Source organism: Astatotilapia calliptera, chromosome 7, assembly GCF_964374335.1.
Source record: "Astatotilapia calliptera chromosome 7, fAstCal68.1, whole genome shotgun sequence".
Taxonomy (NCBI): domain Eukaryota; kingdom Metazoa; phylum Chordata; class Actinopteri; order Cichliformes; family Cichlidae; genus Astatotilapia; species Astatotilapia calliptera.
In genome coordinates, this window is record NC_137428.1 from 58,593,807 (window position 1) to 58,618,889 (window position 25,083).

General features: G+C 37.6%; 1 long non-coding RNA gene across 1 annotated transcript; it reads right to left on the reverse strand.

Moving 5' to 3' along the window:
• Positions 1 to 555: 555 nt before the first annotated feature.
• Positions 556 to 20,852, reverse strand: LOC145430167 (uncharacterized). Its single transcript, XR_013910610.1, has 3 exons — positions 20,785 to 20,852; positions 1,400 to 1,465; positions 556 to 1,314 (listed from the first exon to the last, which is right to left on the reverse strand). It is a non-coding gene; the product is annotated as an uncharacterized LOC145430167 (long non-coding RNA).
• Between the last annotated feature and the right edge of the window lie 4,231 nt (positions 20,853 to 25,083).

Genomic DNA, 25,083 nt, shown 5'->3' on the forward strand with positions numbered 1-25,083 from the left:
ATAAATCCAATGGAAAATTTTGTTAACTAGTTGGTTTTAGCAGTAATAGTGATATTATTTCTTCTGTGCAGTCTTACTTGTGTTTTGTCATCAGTGGAGTGCTCCCTATCTAGTATTAAGGCTATTAAGGCTATTCCGTGTTTGCTAACTTTTCAGACTGTGAAGCAATGTCCAATTCTTAAACCTTTATTTTGTAATTTTAGCTGTAAAAGTAGAAATTAATTTTCATCTTTAAGGACTTGAGGAACTGAGGAGTTGTAGTAATGTAAAGAACACATGTTAAAATCTAGGCAGAACTTTTATGTTTTATGTTCTAATTTTTATGTCGGCATTCAGACAGCAGTACCTTATAAATGCTTTGATCTACCATGATACGCCAAATATAATGATAAAACCCATCTTCCCATCTTTAAGAAACCCAAGCAATAACTGAGTTGTGATCATTTAAATAGGGTTTGTAAAATGGGCCCACCACCAGGCTGATGGGGAAACAAGGGTAATGCAGTCTGTGGCAGAATTGTGTCAGGGTTGTTTTTTTCTTCAATTTTTCTTCAATTTTAGTTTTTCTAATCTTTACAAAAATTGGCATAAAAGATCTTCAGACCAAATCTTATAAACATTATGAGGATTTTTTACTTTTAAAGCATTTGCTCATTATAATACTTAAGCAAAACTGTAAGCAGTGAGGCCATCCAGCAGGAAGTCACATCATGTCTCATTAATTCTTTGATCTCTCAAAAGTTGGTGGTCCTACTCGGGATTCTATTTTAAGGAAACACCGAATATTCAGCGTGGGGATACAAGTGAGATCATATGTTTTCAGCAGACACCAAACTTGGCCAGACACCAGACTTTGTACCCCTTTCTGAAGTTTTCCCTACAAGAAAACGTTCTTTGATCAATGGGAGACAAGCCCATAAGCAAAAAGCACATTTCTCCTAGTATTGCTTATAGCCACCCTTTTAAGATCATCAAATCAAGTTGCCATGGCGACAGCCCTGCTGAACCGTTGTCCACCTCATCCCTCCTTGCAGCTCTATATGAGATGATCTGGCACCAAACGAATATCTCTCATTCAAAAAACAGGGCAGAAGAAAGCATTAGATATGAGTTCTGTTCTGTCCAGAGATGACAAACAAAAAAGATTGAGGAAGAGACTGGCTCTGAAGTTTTTTTTTTCTTGCAGCTTGATTCACACCTGCACACCCTCCGTGGCAGCATGTTCTGCAAGGGTCGTCTGTTGCACGGCGGGAGTATTTGGGGATGATTAATTGCTCTGTCTTGTCAATGGTGTGCTCAAAACAGCGGGATCCTCTGCATATGTAAATACAAGCAGTCTCAGCACAGCAATCTAGAGCAGGATTAACACAGGTATGCTTCAAAACGCAGACCTACTCACCAATCTTTTCTGCTGTCTCTGCTATCCAACATTGGTTGAAAGAACAAAACAGCCATTTTTCTTCTCCTGATCCAATAGAATACACAATGGCATAGCAAAATTGTTAAAAAAACAAGTTGAAAGATGCAACGAATTTGTATTAATTTTGTTAAGAAACACGAGTGTTGTAATGGTTTATGTTACGAGTTAATAACACAGAATAATAGTACTTTATAATGTATTTAATTAAATAGAAGTAGAGAAACAGACATTTATAATAAAAATAATTTCAAAAAAGATCTGATCACTTTTACCACCACATTAGCTAATGTAGCTTTATGTCTAATACAGCTCTCATCAGATGACTTCATATACTTCTTCCCTTGCACCAGTTTTCAGTTTAAAATCCAACAATTAAAGTACATTATGAGTTAAAAAAAATAGCTGGGTGATCAATGGATAATTGAACAGGCCTAAGATTAGTTTAGTTTCCTTAGTGAGCCAATACAGTAGCCTTTATTTACACTGGGTAAAAACATTAACTTTACTGCCGCTTTACAACACTAAAAGTGAGACTTTTTGAGGAATATTTTGCTGTTTCACTGCTCAGTATCTAGTGAAAAGTAGTCCTGTATTGCTAAAGATACTAAAATAGAGAAATCACCTCAAAATAAGCTATTCATAAAAGGTTTCCTGGCATCTTTGATAATTAAGTGTCTAACAAGGTCTTAGACGTCTAGCAACACCACCGTTTTTATTTTTTTCACGATATGTTTCATCCTTTAATGTCATTGGCTATTACATGTGAACTCACTGGCTCATGGCAGGTAAGGAATTTATTGGCGCTCCATTATTACGGGATGGCAGAGAAAGAAGTGCAAATCGCTACGGTTTTCTGAAGATGTTATGACCTCCTCTTAGATTATGTCTTCTGACAGGTTTGTCATCCCTGTGCACTGATGTGCTCTATAGAGTGCTCTGATATCATTAGCTTCATTGCTCCTAATGTGTCCGAACCCCTCAGCAGGAGGACAGGTCATATATTGTGGCCAAAAGCCAAAAGCAAGATAGCAAGATTGCTGAATGAATGCATTCTTACTGGGTAAAATCAGCCTGATCAGAGGGAGACATAATATGAACGTAAAACCTTTTTGTTGCCAGTTTACCTGGTTATCCATCATTTTAGATGATAAAATTATTAGCACACACACACACACATATACATATATATATATATATATATATATATATATATATATATATATATATATATATATATATCATTCAATTGTATTGGAGATACAAAGTAATACACTTTTATTGTAGGCTATGCAGTAGCAGAGGGGTAAGCTCATAGCTGCCTGAAAGGATTAACAACAGTCCTGCTAAAGCAAAGTGTCTTTTTTGCAGAGGCCACTGAGGTCAGGAAGCAACAATAACAGGAGTGGTGGGACGTGAAGGACACCCCTGACTTCTAGATTATGAGTCTTTGGAGCATGGACAAGTTGTTCTATACAGCACATACTGCAACATACAGCTATGCAAGAGTGAAAATACGCTAAATATGCTGTGAGGAAATATGTAGAACTGGGAATTTCCCTTGCAGTTGACAGTTATTAAATTTGATATTGTTAATGACAGCAGATGTTGCCTGCAAGAGACCTCCCACTCCCTTATCAAGCCAAGTCTAAGAATGGGTTCTATCTACCTGACTGCCTCTTTTTATCTCTCTTTTATTAATCTTACTACTTAAAAGGCCACATCGCTAATTTTTAATCCAAATCCTGTTTCCACAGAACATGTGTCTCTGCTGCTGGATGGCACATTCATATCATCTGGCCTGTATTAGCCTCAGTCATTTAAAATTAGTTATTTGAAAGTCATTAGTCATTTTTTTCTTTTATAGCTCAGAGTGTGTGAAAGCTAATATGTAGAGGTTCTAAACAATGCCTAATATGGTCATTGAATTCTTTCTGCTAAAAGCAGCCTTTCTAACTGTTGCCCCAGGTTGCATTGGGACATGCAACTACCAAAACGGAAAAGTTGTGATTATACTCAAAACTTTGGTTTTCCAGGTCAGCTGACGAACACTTTTTTTTTTAAACAGAGGACGTTGAAACCAACAGTGCTGGACGCTTGTAGCTATCAGACCAATGGTTTCAATGTTAAGGACAGCGACTGCAACAGTATAGGCTTAGTTATATTTCTGAATGGGTGTGTTTGTCAACCTGCATTCTCATAATTTTATTTTATTATTTCTTAATGCTGCTGATCATAATGGAAGAAACAAGGTTTTATGAGTATTTACTCAACATTGTTGATGATATCATCTCGCACTCTAGGGGCTGTCTGTTTGGTTGATGGAAACACTGTAATCCACTGAAGCAGGGGGGAAAGGGGGAAAAAACAACAGCTGAAGTCTGGTGTGGGGATTTACACCAATCGAGGAAATTCCTATTTTTCTGCAACCAACAAGCGTTGCGGGCCAAAGAAAGGTTGTATATTTTTGTTAGGATGGAGAGGGGAGTGAATATTGCTGAAAGAGCGTCGCTCGCATTCAGATACAGACAAAAGGTGGAAATGAAATAACTTCCTTTCTTGACAAAAACACAGCAGCTCTTGACAGAATAATAGCAGCTGAGTAGATGGAGAAGGTCTGGTACTATAAGCTTTAAAACACAGGAAACTGTTGTGCAGCCTGCCTGCTTATTAAAAGTGAACAGACACACTCCTTAAAACAAAATCACAGTTTTTGCAAGCAGTTCTAATCACTAATGACATCTTACAATCTCACATTTGCTGCTAAGTATTCTGCTGATCATGACATATGACATATTTACTTCTCCAAACAATTTCAAAGTGAATCAATAAATGAATTGAATGAAAGCTTTTTCTGTTTTTCTAAAATGTGAAAGTCAAGAGCAGAAAGTCTTTCAGTTTGGAGTCTCAAAGTTTAACAATTCATATTTTCAAATTAGAGATAAATACAAAGATCTTTTGGTAATGGCTTTTATTTGGTAAATCTGGTACATTTTTTTCTCAAAGATCTGTATGACATGCAAAAGCAAAGAATTCCACATTCCTTAGCTATTGAGTGACTTGAGTAAACTCAGCTCAATAATAAATAACGTGCGTTCTTTACTTTTCCGATAGCTATTTAACAGATTCACCTTACACTATATATATGGTTGGGGGCTTAAAGAGGGCCTATCAGGCTCATTATTAGGTACATATTTTGATTCTTTGACCTAACTATAGCAAATGTACATGATTCAAAGTTTACAGTAATCTCTCATTTATCTGAAATATCTTCTATTTAAGTGAGCTGTCAACTGATTTTAGATTCTTTTTTGTGTGAATAATTTGTAAATCTACAAGTGATATTGTTATCATATTACTGGAAACTCATGCTTGATTGGTGATTCTGCTAGTGTATAAATGAAGCTCCATTGACTACGATGCACTGCTGTTCAAAGGTTTAGAGCCATCTCTCATGTGTTTAAATTGTCCTAAAAATGAGAAATGGTTGCAATGATTTACTGAAACATGTAAACATGAATGGAAATACAATATACAGTCCTGAACAAAAGTTTAAGACGACTTGAAAAATGGCAAAAAAAATCATGTCTTTCATGTTTGGATCTTAAGAAGGTTCTAAGTAGAGCTTCAACATGCAAAAAAAAGAAATGGGAGTGAGACAAAACATTGTTTGAGCATGCAATTTATTGAAAACAACTCTTAAACTGAATCAAGCTCTTTTACAGCTGATCAAAAGTTTAGAACCGCACCTCCAACCCCCCAAAAAGAGAAATCAAAGTTCCAAACATGATCTCAGTAATGAGTAGCTCTACCGTTATTGCTGATCACTTCAAAAATTTGTTGCGGCATGCTTGATGCAAGCGTTTCCATGAGATGAGTAGGAACATTACTCCAAGTGATGAAGACAGCAGCAGGAAGGGCATCTACTGTTTGTAACTGTTGTCCATTTTTGTAAATCCATCCCCAAAGGTTCACAGGGAACATGCAGGATGGTCCAGCAGAGTGATGTTATTGTCCTGGATTAAGTCCCTTGGCCTGCAAGCATTGTGTATTGTAGCGTTGTCCTGTTGAAAAACCCAGTCATTACCACACAGACGAGGGCCCTCAGTTATGAGGGATTCTCTCTGAAACATCTGGACATAGCCAGCAGCTATTTGATGCCCCTGCACCTCCTGAAGCTCCATTGTTCCACTGAAGGAAAAAGCACCCCAGACCATTATGGCACCCCCTCCACTGTACCACGTAGAAAACATCTTAGGTGGGATCTGCTTGTCATGCCACTAATGTTGGAAACCATCAGGACCATCAAAGTTAAAAATTTTCTCATCAGAGAATAAAACTTTCTTCCACCATTCAATGTCCCATTTTTGGTGCTCTCTTGAAGAGTCCAAATGGTCAGTTCTGTGGAGTTCAAGGAGACGTAGCCTTTGAAGACGTTTTTTCTTTTTGAAGCTTCAGTCTTCAGCCTTCAGTCTCTGATGCTGTACGATGGTTATGGGGCTGCAGTCGGCACCAGTAACATCCCTAATTGGGGTCGAGGATCATCCAGTGTCTTGACGGACAGCCAATTGGATCCTCCGGCTCAGTGCTGGTGACATTTTTTTGGGTCCTTCCACTTAACTATTTTGTTCCATAACCCTCAGGATCATTTAAGAAATTCCAAATGACTGTGATAGTGCGTCCCACCTCAGCAGCATTAGCACCCTGCGAGAAACCCTGCTTATGCAGTTCAACAATGTGACCACGTTCAAAAACAGAAAGTTTTATTTGCCTTTTCCATCAGAATGTCATGACAATATGACTACCTGACAGGAAATGACAATGAATCCACATTTTTGCACAGATTTGACCTTTTAAAGGCATGTCGTCTTAAATGTTTGATCAGCTGTAAAACAGCCTGTTTTAGTTTAAGCCTTGTTTTCAATAAATGTTTTGTCTCACTCCCATTTCTTCTTATTGCAGGTTGAAGCTCTACTTGGAACCTTGTTAAGATCCAACCATGCAAAATATGATTTTTTTTTGCCATTTTTAAAGTGGTCTTAAACCTTTGATAGGGACTTTATAAGGTGAAAAAATAGAGTTTGCACTATTCTAATGAGCTTGAAAGTCAATGTTTGGTATGACTAGCTTATTCTTCAGCAGAGTGTGAACTTTTAGGTAAGCTTAGTTTCAACAGGGCCTAGAAATAGCTTTCCAGGCTTCTCGAAATACATTCAAAGCTCTTCTTTGGATGTTGGCTGCCTTTTATTTTATTCCCTCTCAAGATGATGCCACACTGCATCAATAATGTTGAGGTCTGGATTTTAGGAAGACCAATCCATCACTGATAATGTTTTACTGTATATTTTTCTATCCAGATATGTCTGGATAATGATTAACCAGGAGCACTTTAAAAGTATAAAGAAGGAGGCTTGACACTTGACTTACACAGTACTATACCTTACTTTTGCTGATACTAATATATGTGATAGCTCAAAAACAACTACAGCTGATTTAATTGAAATGAATTATTGTTTTTAAGCTAACAACATGAATACAATCTGGTGGACAGATGATCAATTTGGGAAGAGTAAATAAATAAACCTGGAATAAACAGGGTTACTGCAAATATTTGATTAGGCTTATTTAATTATTAATTCATTTGTTAAAATGTCCTAGAAAAATTGGACTATTCTCTTTAAATCTACATCTACACACCAGTGACTACTGATTTTTAATATTTCAAGTTGACACTTCTGTTGCTTGAGTAGGAAGCATCTTATGACTCTTTCATAGACAGTAGTTTGTAGGTCATTCATGATGAAAATTTAAGACCCCATTCTGGGTTGCTGGACCTCTTGACTATTTAAAAGCTATGTCCAATCAAGCAAATGATTCCTCTCGTGCAATATGGTAATGAGAGGGTGCATGTGTGTTTGTGTGTGTGTTTTAACATGCATGTCTTCGGGAGGGACTGGGGTGTTAATATATTATATTAGTGTAGTAAAAGCTAATTACCATATGTTTGGGAGTCCCATAAGCTGATGTACTTGATGTTTATAACTTGGATTAATAAAATGTCTCCACTCAATTACTTGAGACTCTGCTCTCTTAGCAGATAAACACTTGGCCTGCTAACCTGCTTTCTATCTGAAAAAATATGCCACTAGTATCTCTTTAAGGTGTAAAGAATGCATAACTTTTAAACAAAACTAAGACTTTGGATAAATATTCACTGAATCTTACATGTGGCATTTAAGGGTTTGTTTTATATTTTATGGTACATGTAATTAGTGTAAGGAAATGTCCTCATTGCATAACAGCAAGAAGTATTTCCTTACTTTTTAATAAGGAGTTTGCATGTTCTCTGCTTTTGATTGTGGTTCCTTGAATTAGTTTCCTTTACTTAGGAAACTAACTGATTTCAAACCATTGCCAGATTTGGCTATATGCAACAGTTTAATTCAATTCAGTAGCGTTGAGGTACTTCGGACTGTAAGGTGAAGTCTTTATAGTAGTGATATAGAAAACCCCAACAATCAAACAACCCACTACGAGCAAGCACTTAGTAACAGTAGGAAAAACTCTCTTTTCAAAGGAAGAAACCTCCGGCAGAACCAGGCTCCAGGAGGCAGAGCCATGTGCCATGACTGGTTGGGGGTTGAGAGGAAAGAGAAAAGAAGGAAAAGAAGAGAAAACAGCATTGGGAGAAACACAGACTTATTTAATAAATGCTGCAGCAATCTATAAACGACGTGCGAGTACTCAGAGCAGTCTGAGCATATAGTAGCAGAATGAAGCTGTGGTTGATTGTCTCCTGGTGTAGCCTTAACAATAAGTTTTATTAGATAATAATAAATTAGTGGGCTAGTTTTTAGCATTACCCTGACACTGAATATTTCAAATTTTAGAGATATTGTGCGCATAAACAAAAAAAGCAGTCTTACATGTTTGCTCAATACACATTGAAGGATATATCAAAACGACTCAGATTGTTCACAGTGTTACTGAAGGACAAAGAAAGGCAATGAGAATAATTAGGTTGAAAGTGAAAGGAACTGAAAACAATGGGGGCCAAATATAATAACCCCACTTTTGACTGAATTAAGAGGAAAGAATTATGAGACATCCAGGCCTTTGTTTTCATGATATGCCTGTAGTTTAACTTCATAGATATGTGTTTTCTAATATCATTGGCTAAGAGAAGCATGTGTAATGCAAAAAGTATTGGTCCTACTGCAGAACCTGTGAAACGGTCGTGTGTGTGTGAAGAACAGTCTGCATTTACATGAACTAATTGGAATATATCAGTTAGATACAACTCAAACCACTAAAGCACAGCTCCTTTAATACCAACAGTGTGTTATAATCTTTGTAGTAATGTATGGTGATAAACAGTAGGGGTGCAACGATACACAAAATTCACGGTTCGGTTCGGTTCGATCCTTTGGTGTCACGGTTCGATATTTTTTCGATACAAAAAAAATGTTCATGCCTTTTTAATTTGTCATTTATTAAAATTATAAATATATATTTTAACTCAAAAGTACAGTTTTTAAATTTAACCCTAACCCTTGTGCGTGTTTTTTATTTTGACAGCGAATGCGCACCTGCGGACCACTTATGTGCAGCCCTGGTTATTTAGCTCGTCATATTGCAGCCACAGAAATTATTTTGTCCATGAAACCATAAAGCTGCACTTTCTTTTTGCCTTATAGTCTGATTTGTCATAACTTCTCCGTTTTGTGGTAAGCTTTTCTTTGGCTGTCACTTCTTCACCCTGACCTGTCTTATTTGGCTCAGCAGAACTAAAATATATATACTGCTGCTTTTACACACTCACTCACATAAGCTCAGCGATTCTCTGCGCGATCAACCTCTCACATGTTTAAGCTGCGGGAGATTTCACTTGTCATGTTTGCATATAAGCTAACGAGTAATAAGACGATGTCAGAGGAATTGGTGCACAAATTATCATCACTCACAGATCAGTGCTGTCGCTCTCTATACACAGTTCGCAGGATTGCAAAGTGAAAGCAAAAAAACAAGCGCAAATTCAAACGCGATTTCAATATGTCACATATTGACAGTGGCTCACCGATGCCAATGACATAATTACCCAGCTACATTTCTGAAAGAATGCAAAAGCATTGACATATATTTTTCCTTCCTACAATAGCCCAACGGGCAGGGAAGAGATAGATTTTGGTAGCCCGACTGAAAAAATCGCTAGCTCCGGGACGTCGGGCTAGCGATATTGCAAGCCCTGTATCTGATTGAGGAATCATGCATCTTTGGAAAAGAGAGTTTATTACAGAGAAATTTCTCTTTCCAAAATAAAAGCTATACTATCCGCTTCTTCTGGGCTATATTCTCAGCAGCATAAGGAGAATCATGTGCTAACAGCTGTCTAAATGACTCGGCTAAAGTTAGTAGCATGCTTGTTGTTTTTGTCTTTGCACTAGGATGATGTCGGCGTAAATGTGCAGTCATATTCGTTGTGTTCCCACTAGTGCTTTCAGGTTAATCTCGTTGAAATGACCTTAACACCACAACACGGCAAATCTCCGTTAACGAGCTACCGCCGATCGCCCCGTGCATGGGGCTAGACGGCCAACACGTTAACGAGCTAACTGCGCTAACACACTAGTTCCCACCCATGTAATTGAGCATTGCATGGCACATCCAACATACTGTTTTACTTTAGTCCATGACTCGCTTACCTTCAGGGTCATACGTCACATGAAAACCAAAATAATTCCAAACGCCAGATCTGAATGAGGGTGGGGGAGGTGCCCTGCACTCTTCCTTCTGACTATGCTGTCTGTGTGGAGCGCTCAGTGGATCTGCGCTCGACAGTGCAGCCTAGGCGGAGTAGTCGAACGCAGATTCACTGAGCGCTCCACACAGACAGCATCGTCAGAAGGAAAGTTGATAAAATAAATTACAAATGTTGTATTGTTCGATACATATGCGTACCGAACCGAAAGCACTGTATCGAACGGTTCAATATCGATACGAATATCGTTGCACCCCTAATAAACAGTGTTGAATGTTACACTGAGTACTAACAGCACAGGCACAGAGATGAGTCCACTGTCAGAGGCCATAAGAAGGTAATTCATAGACTGTTTCAATGCTATCATAAATTCTGGAAACCTGATTGAAATTCTTTAGATAGACCACTTCCAAACGACAACCCAGCAGTTTGTCAACTCCTTTAAAAAAAATTTGAGAATGGCTCACAATTGGTCTATTATTAGCTAAGACATTTTTTTTAAGCATTGGTTCAATTACACCCACCTTGAAAGCCTGTGGTACTTATCCTGCTAATAGTGATAAACTGATTGTGTTTAAAATTGTAGTATTAATTAGTGGTTAGACTTCTAATAGTCTTGTAGGAAAGGGGTCTAACTAGCATGCTGATGAAGAAATATTTATAGGAAGGAATTGTTGAATCTAGTTTTGAAATAAGAATTGGAGATAAAGAGTCTAAAGAAATATCAGCAGTTATTAAAAAATCTGTACTTGATACATTTCCAGAAAGGCTGTGAACAATTTATTAGTAAAGAAATTCATGCAGTCACTACTACAGATCACATTGTAATCTGACTCTTTGTCACCTTGGTTACAGGGCTGAAAAGAAAACTTGGGGTTGTCCCTGGTTTCCTCTATCAATTGTGAATAGCCAGAAGGCCCAGCTAATTTACATTTATTGGCTGATTTGTGTTTGTTGGCGTCGTTAATAACAGTGTTACAGTAATTCCTAGAAAAAAAAGTGGGTGTAAAAGCAAAGTACAAGCATATGGCACAACTTTGCATACTTCCAGTGTGTATCAGGCAGAGGAAAAAGCAAGAAGAGGTCAAAGCTGCAGCAACACTTGAAGTATAGAGAACAAGTTTATTGTTAAACCAATGTGTTTCAGCTTGTGGCCTTCATCAGAGTCTAAACGTTGGTGTGCCTTAGATGTTTTTTTCCATAAGTTTCTCGAGCATGCTTGCGTGCCTTAAGGTCATCCCATCAAAAAGTTAGCGTACCTTTTTTTCTTCTCCAAAAGTTTTCTGAGTATGCTTGCGTGCCTTAACCCAGGAGGGTGAGAACGGCTGATAAGGGACAAATTCATCATGCTGAAAGAAATTTATTTAGAAAAAAACGTCAAAGTGTATTCAACAGTGTATTTCTTTGTTTTTATTTTAGTCTAAACTATAGTAAAGTTATGTATAAACACTACTTTTTCACTTGGCATAGCAGATAATGATAATCGCCACTGATGTGGATACTTGACCTGTACAGGTTATCATGTCTGTATACCTGGTTTCCCTCTTCCCCTGAATCAATTGTCTTTTAATCTCTTGCTGTAGGTTACAATTGTGAGAAAATTTAGCTACAGCAGAGGTAGTCCTTTAATGGCTTGACCTTGAGTGGCTTTTTCTCATGCAGACAAAAGGGTGGTAAGGAAATCGAAGAGGAGTGCATGCTGAGAACTCTCTGGTACAGTGCCTTGTAAAAAGCAACACTTCCACTGTTTTTCATTTGTGGGATTTATAGAATAATGTCTGGAAAGCTATCAAATTGTGTGTTTGTTATGTTTGTTTTTCTACAGCAATTTAATAATGCAGCATTAATACCAATAAACAGTAAACTGTAAGTGATGCATCTTTATAGTCATGCACATCTTATAGGATCAGTTAAGTACATCCCAAGTCATTATCCTACTCCATCCTACATATATATATATATATATATATATATATATATATATATATATATATATATATATATATATATATGGTATGTGCAAAAGTCTGATTTATTGGAGCAGCAGTTTATTGGAACGTGGAAAAACAGTATATAAGGCTATTCTTTGGATGTTGGCTGCCTTTTATTCTGTTCTCTGTCAAATGATCTGGGTCTGGGCTTTGGAGAGACCAATCCATGATTGGGAGGGGATTCTGCTGTGTGTTGAGGGGCCAGATGTATCTGTTTTAGGTCTTTGTTTGGATACTGTTTTTCATCTGTAGTTTCTTAGGCCCACCACTTCTTCTTTTGTGCATCACTTGTCCAGTTTCCTCAGTTTGTTTAAGGACAGAGTGCACATCATGCCGAGATATACGAAAAAGGTGATTCCCAAATTTTTCACAGATTCGTTTAAAAAATTGGAACAAATGATGTGTTTTTGCAAGTGCCTAAATATACCATTTAAAATTGGTTCTGCTAAGGTCATCATTGAGTTAGACTTTGTTTTAATGACTCTTAGGTCAATTTAGGTGGCTTAACAAAAAAAAGAGAAAAGAAAAAAAGTCAAAACAAAAATGATGAAAAACCTCCAGAAAGTCTGGAGAATTATTGTTCAAGGTCACTTTAAAAATTACAAGAAACAAAACATAAAGAAATCAGCGGTAACTTAAGACTTTTGTACTGTACTATATCTGCTATCTCCCTTGATTTATTTACACAGAGGGATAACAAGTGAAAAAAGAGAGACTATTATTGTTCCAGTCTGCTACATCAGGGATTTCAGGACTAGATGCAGTAAAAGCCACTAGTGGTAATCTATCATTTGCAGAAAGCTCCTTTTGGACATGTTGGCTGCTGGTTGATTTTACGGACAACATTTACTGTAGACAACCAAACAATGGTTGCAAATTGCACATCGACACAATGACACTGACCTGGGCTAACTGATTTATTGTGGCGCAAAATTACTGAGTTCGTAGCTAGTTAAAAGGAACACTCCACTCAGTATCAGACCTCTAGCGTCAAAGTTGACAATGTAAGCAAACATTTACAGACAATACTGTTGGCGTTACCTGTCAAGACTTGAACGGCTCTACATCACCTGTACATAACCATTTTCCTCAGAATTGGTCTGTGTTCTCTAACATTAAATCAACAGTGATTAAACACTGTGGTATGTGATGTCACGATGCCATAGATAAAGTTTGGGTTCGTTTGTGCACTTGGGATTGACAGTCTCATCTCTATTTCAATTATCCTGTTGTCTTGGTGTCGCATAGATTGTACCAGCATGAGCCTCATTCACATACAATTATAAATAATTTAGCCTACCCTTGAGCATCAATTAGCATAAAGACACAGCTAAGCTGAACTGCTAAAATGGTATTAAGTCATAATAAGCTTGGTTCCTTTTAACTTAAAAAAATCTAGATGTCTTTTATGTGTGTAGAAAAAGATAATAGGAAAATAGGCTAGAGACATTAGCTAATTAGCTGGTTGTAGCTGATGTGTAAAACACATCTTAAAATGCTGCTTATTTTCTCCTATAACATTAAACCAATAGTTTAGGTGAAGCTAAATACTTTTCTTAGGTGAATTGGCGATGGCACTGTTCACAATGCAAAATACATGTTGAAGCTGGCCTAATGGGGAACTGCCACAGAGATAAAGGTTTAGTTTTCTTTAATTGCTGTGCTTGTCAGATTCAACGGTGCACAAAGTAATATTGTTTTGTGTTTCTTAGCCTCGAATGTGATGGAAAAAAAAGCCCACTTTAGTCATAGAATAATGAAGCAATAAAGGCTAGATTCATAAATTCAAATACTTTCAAAACTCCCTGTCTCAGATGAGATAATGAGACAGGGGTGGTTGCTACACTTAAAAATATAAAAGGAATACATGACATGGTCAAAAAGTCATTGACATTGACATAAGCAGTAGTAATTAACCTGAATGTGAAACTGCAAAATGTTATCAACGCTAATTTAACATGTTATTTTTGTTCTGTGGAAGGACTGATGTTATGTACTCTAAATTATTCCTCAAAGGCACATAATTAGCTCTCATGGAGACTTTTGACTCAGTGAGCTCCCTGCCTTAACCGATTGACATCATGGTCACATAGCTGATCTTTTACCTTCATTTAATATATCTGGGCTGTCTATTTCTTTTGACTTGAGGGCGAATCAGGAGTAGCGGTGTAGTCTTCTTACCTTGATATAAATCAAACAGACATTATCTCTTTTCTCTTTTTTTCATTTTAAACACAGATATCTAATTTTATGAAATCTTTTTGATGTTTGTGAGCAACAAATTATGCTTTGGTTGATGAATTTTACCCTTAGGGAAGATGTTTTTTACCATTTAGATACTATTTACAGCAATGCCATTAGTTACTTATTGTGAACAACATATCATTTATTGCTAACGTCTCCGGGACTTTAAGGAGACATTAACATGTTAGAATACATTTTTACCACTCAGGCCATAGAGTCTGAAGTTAATCTGAACTACCTTTGTCAAATTACTATAAGAATCCCTAATCGAGATGTTAAAAAACATATTTTTTTCATAACTAAAGAGTTTGGAGTTAAGATAAATTTCAGTTGTTATGAGACTTGAATGAGTGTTTAGCATCTGGATTTACCCTTCCCCACTCATCTCTATTTTTTGTCTGCTCTCACTGAGACAAATCCCCATACCTAGCCCAGTGCTTTTATTAAATTCGCCTCAATAAAAAAGCTCAGACAGGATTTATTAGGTACTCAGCATGGACGTTTAGTATTTCCCTCCGTTATTAACTGAAAATCAATAGAAAGCAAAGAAAATGGAAGTCATACAAGTGTTGTCGCCTTTATATTATGTCGGCTGTCGGGTTAGATTCATGACGGAGCTCCAGCGTCTGCAAGGTGGATTTTCTGCTTACATTGCAAGACCTAAAGTGGAAGTTATTCATTATAGTAAGCCAGCGGTCAGATACATTTCCAGGCCCTTTCACACATCTGTCTTGGTAAGAGTCGTATAGAGTGAGAAAGGATGCTGATATACCCGGATAGAGATGTCAGATGCAACACACAGCTTGCTGGATTTATGGTTATTTTCTTGTGAAGACCTTTTTTAACACCATCATAGGGCCTGTACCCTTGGAATGTAAACTGGAATAGCATTACGCTTAACCTTGTTCCCACTCCAATACATATCTTTCATTATATTATCTTGCAATTCATTTTCTTAACTTCTGCAGTTGTCTGTTGCACCTTGCAAAAAGGTGCTACCTACGGCGACAGCAGCGCTTTTGCCATACGCCATTCAATTACGAGGTTTAACAAATGAGCCTCTGCTGGTATGTTTGAATTCTTTGACAACATCAAAATGGCATAAAAGAAATCATGCATACACAAGCACCTTGCTGTCTCATATCTTGAGGAATGCCTTAATAGGTTTACTGAAGAATATTTCGCACTGGCAAAGGTTCCAGCTACTATACACATTCAAGTTCAAAAGAGTAAAGGTGGCATATGCTTAATATGCTATAAAATAACAGTCATTCACTAAGCCTCCATGCTGTGGTTGAACTGCAAAGCAATTCCATCATGAGGAAAAGTGGCTTTGTCCACATATTAGTCTTTTCTTTCACAAAAGGCCAGAAAAATGTGGGAATAAAGAGCTTATCCACCTCACTAATTTAATTACTCTTAGGACCTCCATGACAGTAATGTAAATATTCCATCTTGAGGACCCAAGATACACAGAGTAATTACTTAAGGCTTTCCTTCACATCTCTCAAGACTTTTTTTTATTACCCAAAAGCTTTTTAACATTAGCACTCTCTTCCTGACAAATTAAATGAAATTTCATTACTCTAGCCATCCTAATGGCATGAAACTATCAGCTGTTGTATGCCTGGTCTCTCTTCCCTGGCTGCCCCACCAGATTAATCAAATAGTCAGCTTCAGAGTCAAACCGAGGGGAGCATCGATCCACAAGTCTGTGTTTGTCTACGGCTCATTCGTGTTGCTGATCTGAACCTTGAGTGAAAGCCTTGCATATTGATCTCCATATGTTAAACATGTACAGTCTATCACAAAGCCATTATTCAGAGCAGAGGCAAATGGCTCTTTCTGCAAATAATAGACTACATACAAGCTGCATGTTTGAGATTGATCAAAATATAATTAATGGTGTTAATATAAATTTAATGTGTTTGAATTCTTATTTAAATATCAACTGTATACAATTAGCAAAATGAGCCTATTGTTATATGTATTTATTTATTTTCATGTTTAACTGTTTATTTAGCATATACCTCTTAATTCAAAATCTGCTTCATGTGGTACTATATAATATCGAGGCGCATACATCCATCACCTATTATAGACCTTATATTTAACACCTTCGGTTTTGTAAGGGTTAAACTGCTTGGCCTTTGATCTCTCAGGGGTAAGGTCTTGGCAAAGTGCCCCTCCACCACCTGAAGCCCTTAAGGGACTTTCAATCCAATTGCTGGCTAAGAGTGGATGCAGATCTCAAGGTTACACCTGAGTGTTCAAGGGCAGGTCCAAGTGTAATCGGCACTTAGATCATAGATTAATCTTATTTGCTATCTATTAGGCTTGATTCTTGCTTCCTTCTCTCCCCACCCAAAGCCAGGATTACTGTGATAGTTTAAGATAATGGATTCTTATGGAAGACGAGGTCAAGAACCATTCTTGTTTCAGAACCTGCAGATAATATGATTAATCTAAAAGCCTCTTTCAAAAGAGGTCCCACCTTCAAAGGCCTAATTGGCAAAGAGGTATAGAATAATTCTCAGATGTTGGCACTTAGGTGTTTTATTAATTACAATTTTATTCTCTCACCAAATGTAGGTGATAGGAAATAAAATTTGTATCTACTTCAGCCTCTAATTTACAAAAAGAAACAGATCAATTGTGTTTTTCATCAGCCAAATCAGCAGGGCTTTACCGATGGCTTTTATTAAATATAATGTTGGTAATCTCATTCTCCTGTGGTCAACCTTTTGGATCTTAAGTATGTATTTGATTGATATATAATACATTACATTGACGTTGATGACACTGTTTTGTATGGGATAATTGACATTTCCTTAATACAAATAAGCCAGACATTTTAGTGAGATGAACACTGATTACTACTTTTAAGCCATTTACAAAATGCTCTATTAACATTTAAAAGCAAATGAAAATGTAGCATCTTTGTCCATGCATTACACAAAAGGTTATGTAGAGAAATATATTGATTTCACTAAGTACAATCTCATTTTGATTCAAAATCTCCCCTGTTTTTATTTCTGTGCTAGCCACTAGCCAAAAAGATAACAGATAAACTGATAAAATATATCCAAATGTGGCAGCCTCCCCGATAACCTCTGAAGACACGCTGGTTATCTTGTTCAGTCATCAGCAACTGAATATTTATCACAAAGAACAGACTTGTGTTCCCACCTGCATGTTTACCAGTTTATACACAAGTTAGAGGTCTTTTTCTCAACAAATATCAGCTGTTATTTGGACCCTGTTTGTATAGCAAAGATCCTATAAGCAAGAAAGATATTCAGTTTACGAGCCAAATGTATTCTGCACTGACGGCGACCCTTTCTTACTTTTGTTACAACTCATACCACACCTTCAACTACAGATTGAAGTATCCAGTTCTCCATAAGAGTCTATATAACTGTGAAATAGTTTCTGGGAAACGGTGAATGTTTACCTCTAATTATTCGCAATTCGGTCAGATCTTTTAAAACACTTTTTTAGTATTCAGTTAGAGATTAAAGATCTAAATAATCGGAAAAGACTTTCAGATGAAGCTAAAACAGAGCTGAAGATGGTAACTTGCCACTCAACATTTAGTGCAGAAAAGGAGGAAATCACTTACATTTCAAAATACTGTCTGGTTGTTTGTTCTTATGAATCAGAGATACAAACTTTTAATTTCCTTTATTACCTGATACTGTTGCACTGCTGCGCTCATTAAAACTCATCTGTCAACTTGCTTTCTAACAAACAAACAGCTGTGTATTTTGTTCATAATTTCTCATTACTAGCATTGTCATTAGAATAAGAACATCTCTAAATGACTGGCACTGCAATTAATAATTTATTTAATCATTATAATTGTTTGTGATTTGCAAGAATTAAAAACAGTATGCCCTGTTATTTCAATTGTGATCCATCACTATTTGAAAAAAAAAGACATTTAAGTGAAAATACTGAGCTGCTGCATTGTTTATGTGCAATGGGTTCCATATGCTATAGTTTGCGGTTTCTCTGCTTATTGATAAATTTACAAAGTAATGAAAGCACAAACGTTTAACACAAAAAAATACACATCTGGGTTTACAGCAGAGGTGGGACCAAGTCATTGTTTTGCAAGTCTCAAGTAAGTCTCAAGTCTTTATCCTCAAGTCTCAAGTCAAGTCTCAAGTAATGTCAGGCAAGTCAGAGTCGAGTCTCAAGTCACTGGTGTAAAAGTCCGAGTCAAGTCACAAGTCTGAAACTTTGAATTTCAAGTCCTTTCGAGTCTTTAAAAAAAAAATAATGAAAAAATAATGTTGCAGTTATGCTAAATGTAAATATTAGACCATGTAATTTTAAAATCTGTGTTTTTCTCAACACATGACAAAATAGTGAACTTAGAAAATATACACAAATTGTGAAATTGCACCTCTTTAAAATGCAGCTCAATTAAACCTAGCTCCAAGAATAATTTTCACCGACAGTTCTGAGATAAGCTGCATGTTATTCTTGGATGCGGTTGTAGGACCAGCTTTAAAATCGCATGACAAAAATATCATACACATTAAAAAAACTGCATCACCAACGTAGCCTGGACAACATTTGCTAGTTAGATGAAGTCAGCTATCTCATCGTAGCATATTTATATGCATATTTATAATCATACGGTTCTTGGAGTGAGTGCATACACTCATGAAGTTTAGTAACTTCAGGCCACTGCAACAAGCCCAGGTACAGCTTACCGCCGGATGGATACAGGACCTTGAAATGCACCGTGTAGAACGAAAGACCATCGTATGTATCATAAGTTTACCAGTCTCACAAATTGTTGTCATAAATACACATTCCTTAACCGTTTATTAATAGGACCTTTGAGCTCAATGGTAATTAATTAGTAGTGGAAATAATTTCTGGTAGCATCACAGAAATGTAGCAGTGACAATAATACTGTATGCTGTAATCGTACTGGGCAATTAGTGATACAAAAAACCTGTTTTATCCTGTGAATAAAAGTATGTGTTTTTGTCAATGTACCATAATAACAGAAGCGAAACGCAATATTGTGTCAGGACAATTCACTATTTATGCACAATAAATAAAGGAGCATAGCGCGACAATTTCTGTTCAGCGCCAGACTTGCTTGTAACCTATATCACCAATTATGTTATGAAAATGACGTATTAACTACTAAAAAACACTGACCTTCGTGTAAATGCTTGGAGCAGACTAACCTGTGAGCTGGAGTGTTCTTTCTCTTCAACGACATAATCCGATAACAACCGATCTCTTTACCCGTCGGCTTCCCGTGGCTGTCATGCGACCGGCTATTGCAGTTAATAATACAACGGCTTCTTGACATTTTTGTGTTTCTTTTTATCGCTGTATAACTGATTTTAATTGAAAGCCTGCGTGCGCTAGTACCGCTTGCCACGAGTTCCCAGAATCCTTTGCGGTTCTACCCGTGAATGACGTCACATTTTCAATCTCTATATAATATGCATGTTAAATTTTATATTTGGGGTAAAATATCAAGTCTTTTCAAGTAAACCGGTTCAAGTCCAATTCAAGTCCCAAGTCATTGGTGTAAAAGTCCAAGTCAAGTCACAAGTCTTAGAACATTTTTTCAAGTCAAGTCTAAAGTCATAAAATTAATGACTCGAGTCTGACTCGAGTCCAAGTCATGTGACTCGAGTCCACACCTCTGGTTTACAGAGCAATTTCTCCTTCTATTGAGGCTCAAGACATTAAAGTGCTAATGTTGCCCACTTAGAAGGTAATCTACATGCATAGTACAAAACTATCAGAGGCAAAGGAGGCTGCTGCTCCTCTATTTTTGAGAGAGAAGAGGGAGGTCAAAATAGACACATATAACAAAACGATGAAATTAAATTATTACCAGGTTACAGCATTATTTTTGGAAAGACTCCATTGCTTACAATGTAAATTTAAATGCCTCAATAGCCATATCTGAAGGCAGGAGGGGATAGGGCAGCCTGGGTTAATGTGGGAAGCAGGGCAGCCAGAACCTGCTTAAGGGTACTTATTTTATTCTGATGCACTTTTTTTTTAACTCTAATCTGTTGCTGGCCAAGACAAGTAAAGTGAAGGTGCTCCAAAGTAATCACTCAACAAACACAATACAGTAATTGTATTGATTTGGTCCAACGGCTCTTAATTTCTGTTCCACAGTATTGTGGCAAAGTAGTAGCCTATTAATATGTGCAAAGTACTTTCAAACACATCACTAAAAGTTGTTTTCAGCAGAACCTAAAATAAATCCTGGGTGATTATGTTTCCAGTATTTTAGCCAATGCAACATTTAAACTGGGGTTGCAGAAAAAATTCGGACATTATATGTAAAAATAAAATTTAAGTCATTCACCAATCCTTACCTTTAAAAAATAGTATCTTCTCCTGTCTTGGACCTCTTTCTTCATCTGTGATATTGTTTTATCTCCCTGTGAAACAGAGCAGCTACCTGTTTAGTAGGGGTGCAACGATACACAAAATTCACGGTTCGGTTCGGTTCGATACTTTGGTGTCACGGTTCGATATTTTTTCGATACAAAAAAATGTTCATGCATTTTTAATTTGTCATTTATTAAAATTATAAATATATATTTTAACTCAAAAGTACAGTTTTTAAATTTAACCCTAACCCTTGTGCGTGTTTTTTATTTTGACAGCGAATGCGCACCTGCGGACCACTTATGTGCACCCCTGGTTATTTAGCTCGTCATATTGCAGCCACAGAAATTATTTTGTCCATGAAACCATAAAGCTGCACTTTCTTTTTGCCTTATAGTCTGATTTGTCATAACTTCTCCGTTTTGTGGTAAGCTTTTCTTTGGCTGTCACTTCTTCACCCTGACCTGTCTTATTTGGCTCAGCAGAACTGAAATGCTTTTACACACTCACTCACATAAGCTCAGCGATTCTCTGCGCGATCAACCTCTCACATGTTTAAGCTGCGGGAGATTTCACTTGTCATGTTTGCATATAAGCTAACGATTAATAAGACGATGTCAGAGGAATTGGTGCACAAATTATCATCACTCACAGATCAGTGCTGTCGCTCTCTATACACAGTTCGCACGATTGCAAAGTGAAAGCAAAAAAACAAGCGCAAATTCAAACGCGACTTCAATATGTCACATATTGACAGTGGCTCACCGATGCCAATGACATAATTACCCAGCTACATTTCTGAAAGAATGCAAAAGCATTGACATATATTTTTCCTACAATAGCCCGACGGGCAGGGAAGAGATAGATTTTGGTAGCCCGACTGAAAAAATCGCTAGCTCCAGGACGTCGGGCTAGCGATATTGCGAGCCCTGTATCTGATTGAGGAATCACTCATCTTTGGAAAAGAGAGTTTATTACAGAGAAATGGCTCTTTCCAAAATAAAAGCTATACTATCCGCTTGTTCTGGGCTATATTCTCAGCAGCATAAGGAGAATCATGTGCTAACAGCTGTCTAAATGACTCGGCTAAAGTTAGTAGCATGCTTGCTTTTTTTTGTCTGCTTCCACTTGTCTTTGCACTAGGATGATGTCAGTGTAAATGTGCAGTCATATTCGTCGTGTTCCCACTAGTGCTTTCAGGTTAATCTCGTTGAAATTACCTTAACGCCACAACACGGCAAATCTCCGTTAACGAGCTACCGCCGATCGCTCCGTGCATGGGGCTAGACGGCCAACACCTTAACGAGCTAACTGCGCTAGCACACTAGTTCACACCAATGTAATTGAGCATTGCATGGCACATCCAACATACTGTTTTACTTTAGTCCATGACTCGCTTACCTTCAGGGTCATATGTCACATGAAAACCAAAATAATTCCAAACACCAGAACTGAATGAGGGTGGGGGAGGTGCCCTGCGCTCTTCCTTCTGACGATGCTGTCTGTGTTGAGCGCTCAGTGGATCTGCGCTCGACAGTGCAGCCTAGGCGGAGTAGTCGAACACAGATTCACTGAGCGCTCAACACAGACAGCATCGTCAGAAGGAAAATTGATAAAATAAATTACAAATGTTGTATTGTTCGATACATATGCGTACCGAACCGAAAGCACTGTATCAACGGTTCAATATCGATACGAATATCGTTGCACCCCTACTGTTTAGCTAGGGAACACATTTTCTGATAAGCTGCACAGAAACAGTTGGTGATATTTGTTTGGTCTATTAAAAAGGTGCATTTGAAATTACCTACCACTTCAAAAAAGCAAAACAAACTTAATCTCTTCCTGCTTTTTCGTCTTCTGCTAACTTAGCTAGATGCTAAAGTCTCGTGACTGTAACTTTATGTCAGTCTGCACCTTGAAGGCCGGAGAGTGACTGAGCAAGTACTTCATGCCATCACCGAAGGGAATTCCAGGCCTCAGCACGTGAAAAGTTAACTCATTTGACAGAAAGATTAATTAACCTGCCCATCATATTTAATTGCTCATTAAATGAAGATGTTGGAACACTGATCTGGATTGTTCAGCCCACTTCAACCCCTGTTTATCATAAAGGCTAACCTCTCTAAACATTAAAACCTAGCAACAGGCAAATTATTAATTAATTAATGCTGTTACTTTTGTGTTGTGGGACATAAGGGAGGGTGTCACTCGCACTGGGATCTTTAAAGGGCAAGTTTATCCAAATGATCATAGCCAACATTGGCTTCCACTATTCTACAAATCCTTTTTTATGGGTTATGTTCTTTTAAGTGTATACTGATAATACGTTCATGATTGTCATTTTGATCAAAGTACTTAATGGTGTTTTCTTATTCTTTCTACCATTGGGTCTAATAAGAGATATTGCACTTAATAGCAACTACTTTCAGAAAATTTACAAGACAGCACTTGTCCCTTGGAAACATAATTTAATACACCATTTACACCTGTCATCATTTAATAAAAACAAAACAGTTTATTTGTTTTTTATTTCTGCAGAATTGTTCACCATTTTCTCAACAGACCAGATTTTTTTTTCCTCCTCAGACGCTCTCGTTGACTGTAATTTTCCTCCATATAAGGTTTATATTTTGTGGAGCATAATCATTGCATCAAAATGAAGTAGAATATGCTAATGACTCTAATTGGACTACTAATAGAGACTGTTTCCCCAGCTTTAAGCTTTTGGGGGGTCTGTGTAATCAGTGTAGACAGTCGTTAAGGGAATGGAGAGGCAACTAGCAATGTCAGGAGAGGGCCCAGGCGGTTCCGGCTGACACTACCCCAATCTTCCAGGACCCATTAAATGGCAGTTTCAACACATTACCAACCATAACATCCTTGAATATCACTGATTTTATTTGCAGTATCAAACATTTCATTTCACGCACCATTAATGGAAAAGTGCTGAGGTTCTAATGCTGCCAAACATTTAGTAACTACCTGGACTCAGAGAACCAATTAACTCCAGCGACAACATGGCCAATTAAACACACAAATAGGTGAGTCCAGCGCTGGTTACTGGCCTACTAATTTACTTTTGAATAAACCCAAGCAAAAATAGAAAGTCAGTCACCGAATGACCAGTTAAAGTGGAAGGAATAGCATGCAATTTGGAGGGTGAAATGTAAGATAATGTACAGTACCTAAAATTTAATAGATACAGTATGCTAGGGGAAAAAATTGAATTGTACAAATAAACATCGCAGGAATAGAAAGGAGCAGGTTTGAATAAGAAGTAAGATATCTTTAATTCAATTTGGCATGAGTAAATAAACCCCCATTCAAATCAAATCAAATCAAATCACTTTTATTGTCACATCACATGTGCAGGCACACTGGCACAGCACATGCGAGTGAAATTCTTGTGTGCGAGCCCCACAAGCAACAGAGATGTGCAAACACAACAACACAAACGAGCAAAATACAAGAATGGCCAACCTGAAACTAATAAATATATGTACAATATATAATAGTGTATGCATTTCTGGATGTGTATACTAAATATTTTCCTACGTGTGTGTGTGTGTGTGTGTGTGTGTGTGTGTGTGTGTGTGTGTGTGTGTATACACATTTTTACAAATTAAATAGTAAAAAAAAATAAAAATAAAAATAATAATAATAATAATAAAATATAAATATACAGAGTTGAATATGTGCAAAACAAGTGGCATTTATATACAGTGTGGAGTGCATAATGTTGAAGTTCCAGTAGTGAAGCTGAGGTGTCTATGACGTGTTCAGCAGTCTGATGGCCTGATGGAAAAAGCTGTCTCTCAGTCTGCTGGTACGGGACCGGAAGCAGTCTGAACAGTTTATGGCTGGGGTGACTGGAGTCCTTGATGATCCTCCCCGCTTTCCTCAGGCAGCGCTTCCTGTAGATGTCTTGGAGGGAGGGAAGCTCACCTCCAATTATCCGTTCAGAGCACCGCACTACTCGCTGGAGAGCTTTGCAGTTGTAGGCGGTGCTGTTGCCATACCAGGTGGTGATGCATCCAGTGAGGATGCTCTCAATGGCACAGTGATAGAAGGTCCTGAGGATGCGGGGGCTCATGCCGAATCTTTTCAGTCTCCTGAGAAAGAAGAGGCGCTGCTGCGCCTTCTTCACTGTTTTGTTTGTGTGTACTGACCACGTAAGATCCTCAGCCAGGTGTACTCCAAGGAACCGGAAGCTGCTCACTCTCTCCACAGCAGCGCCGTTGATGGTGATGGGGGTGTGTACTTCTCTGCACCTCCGGAAG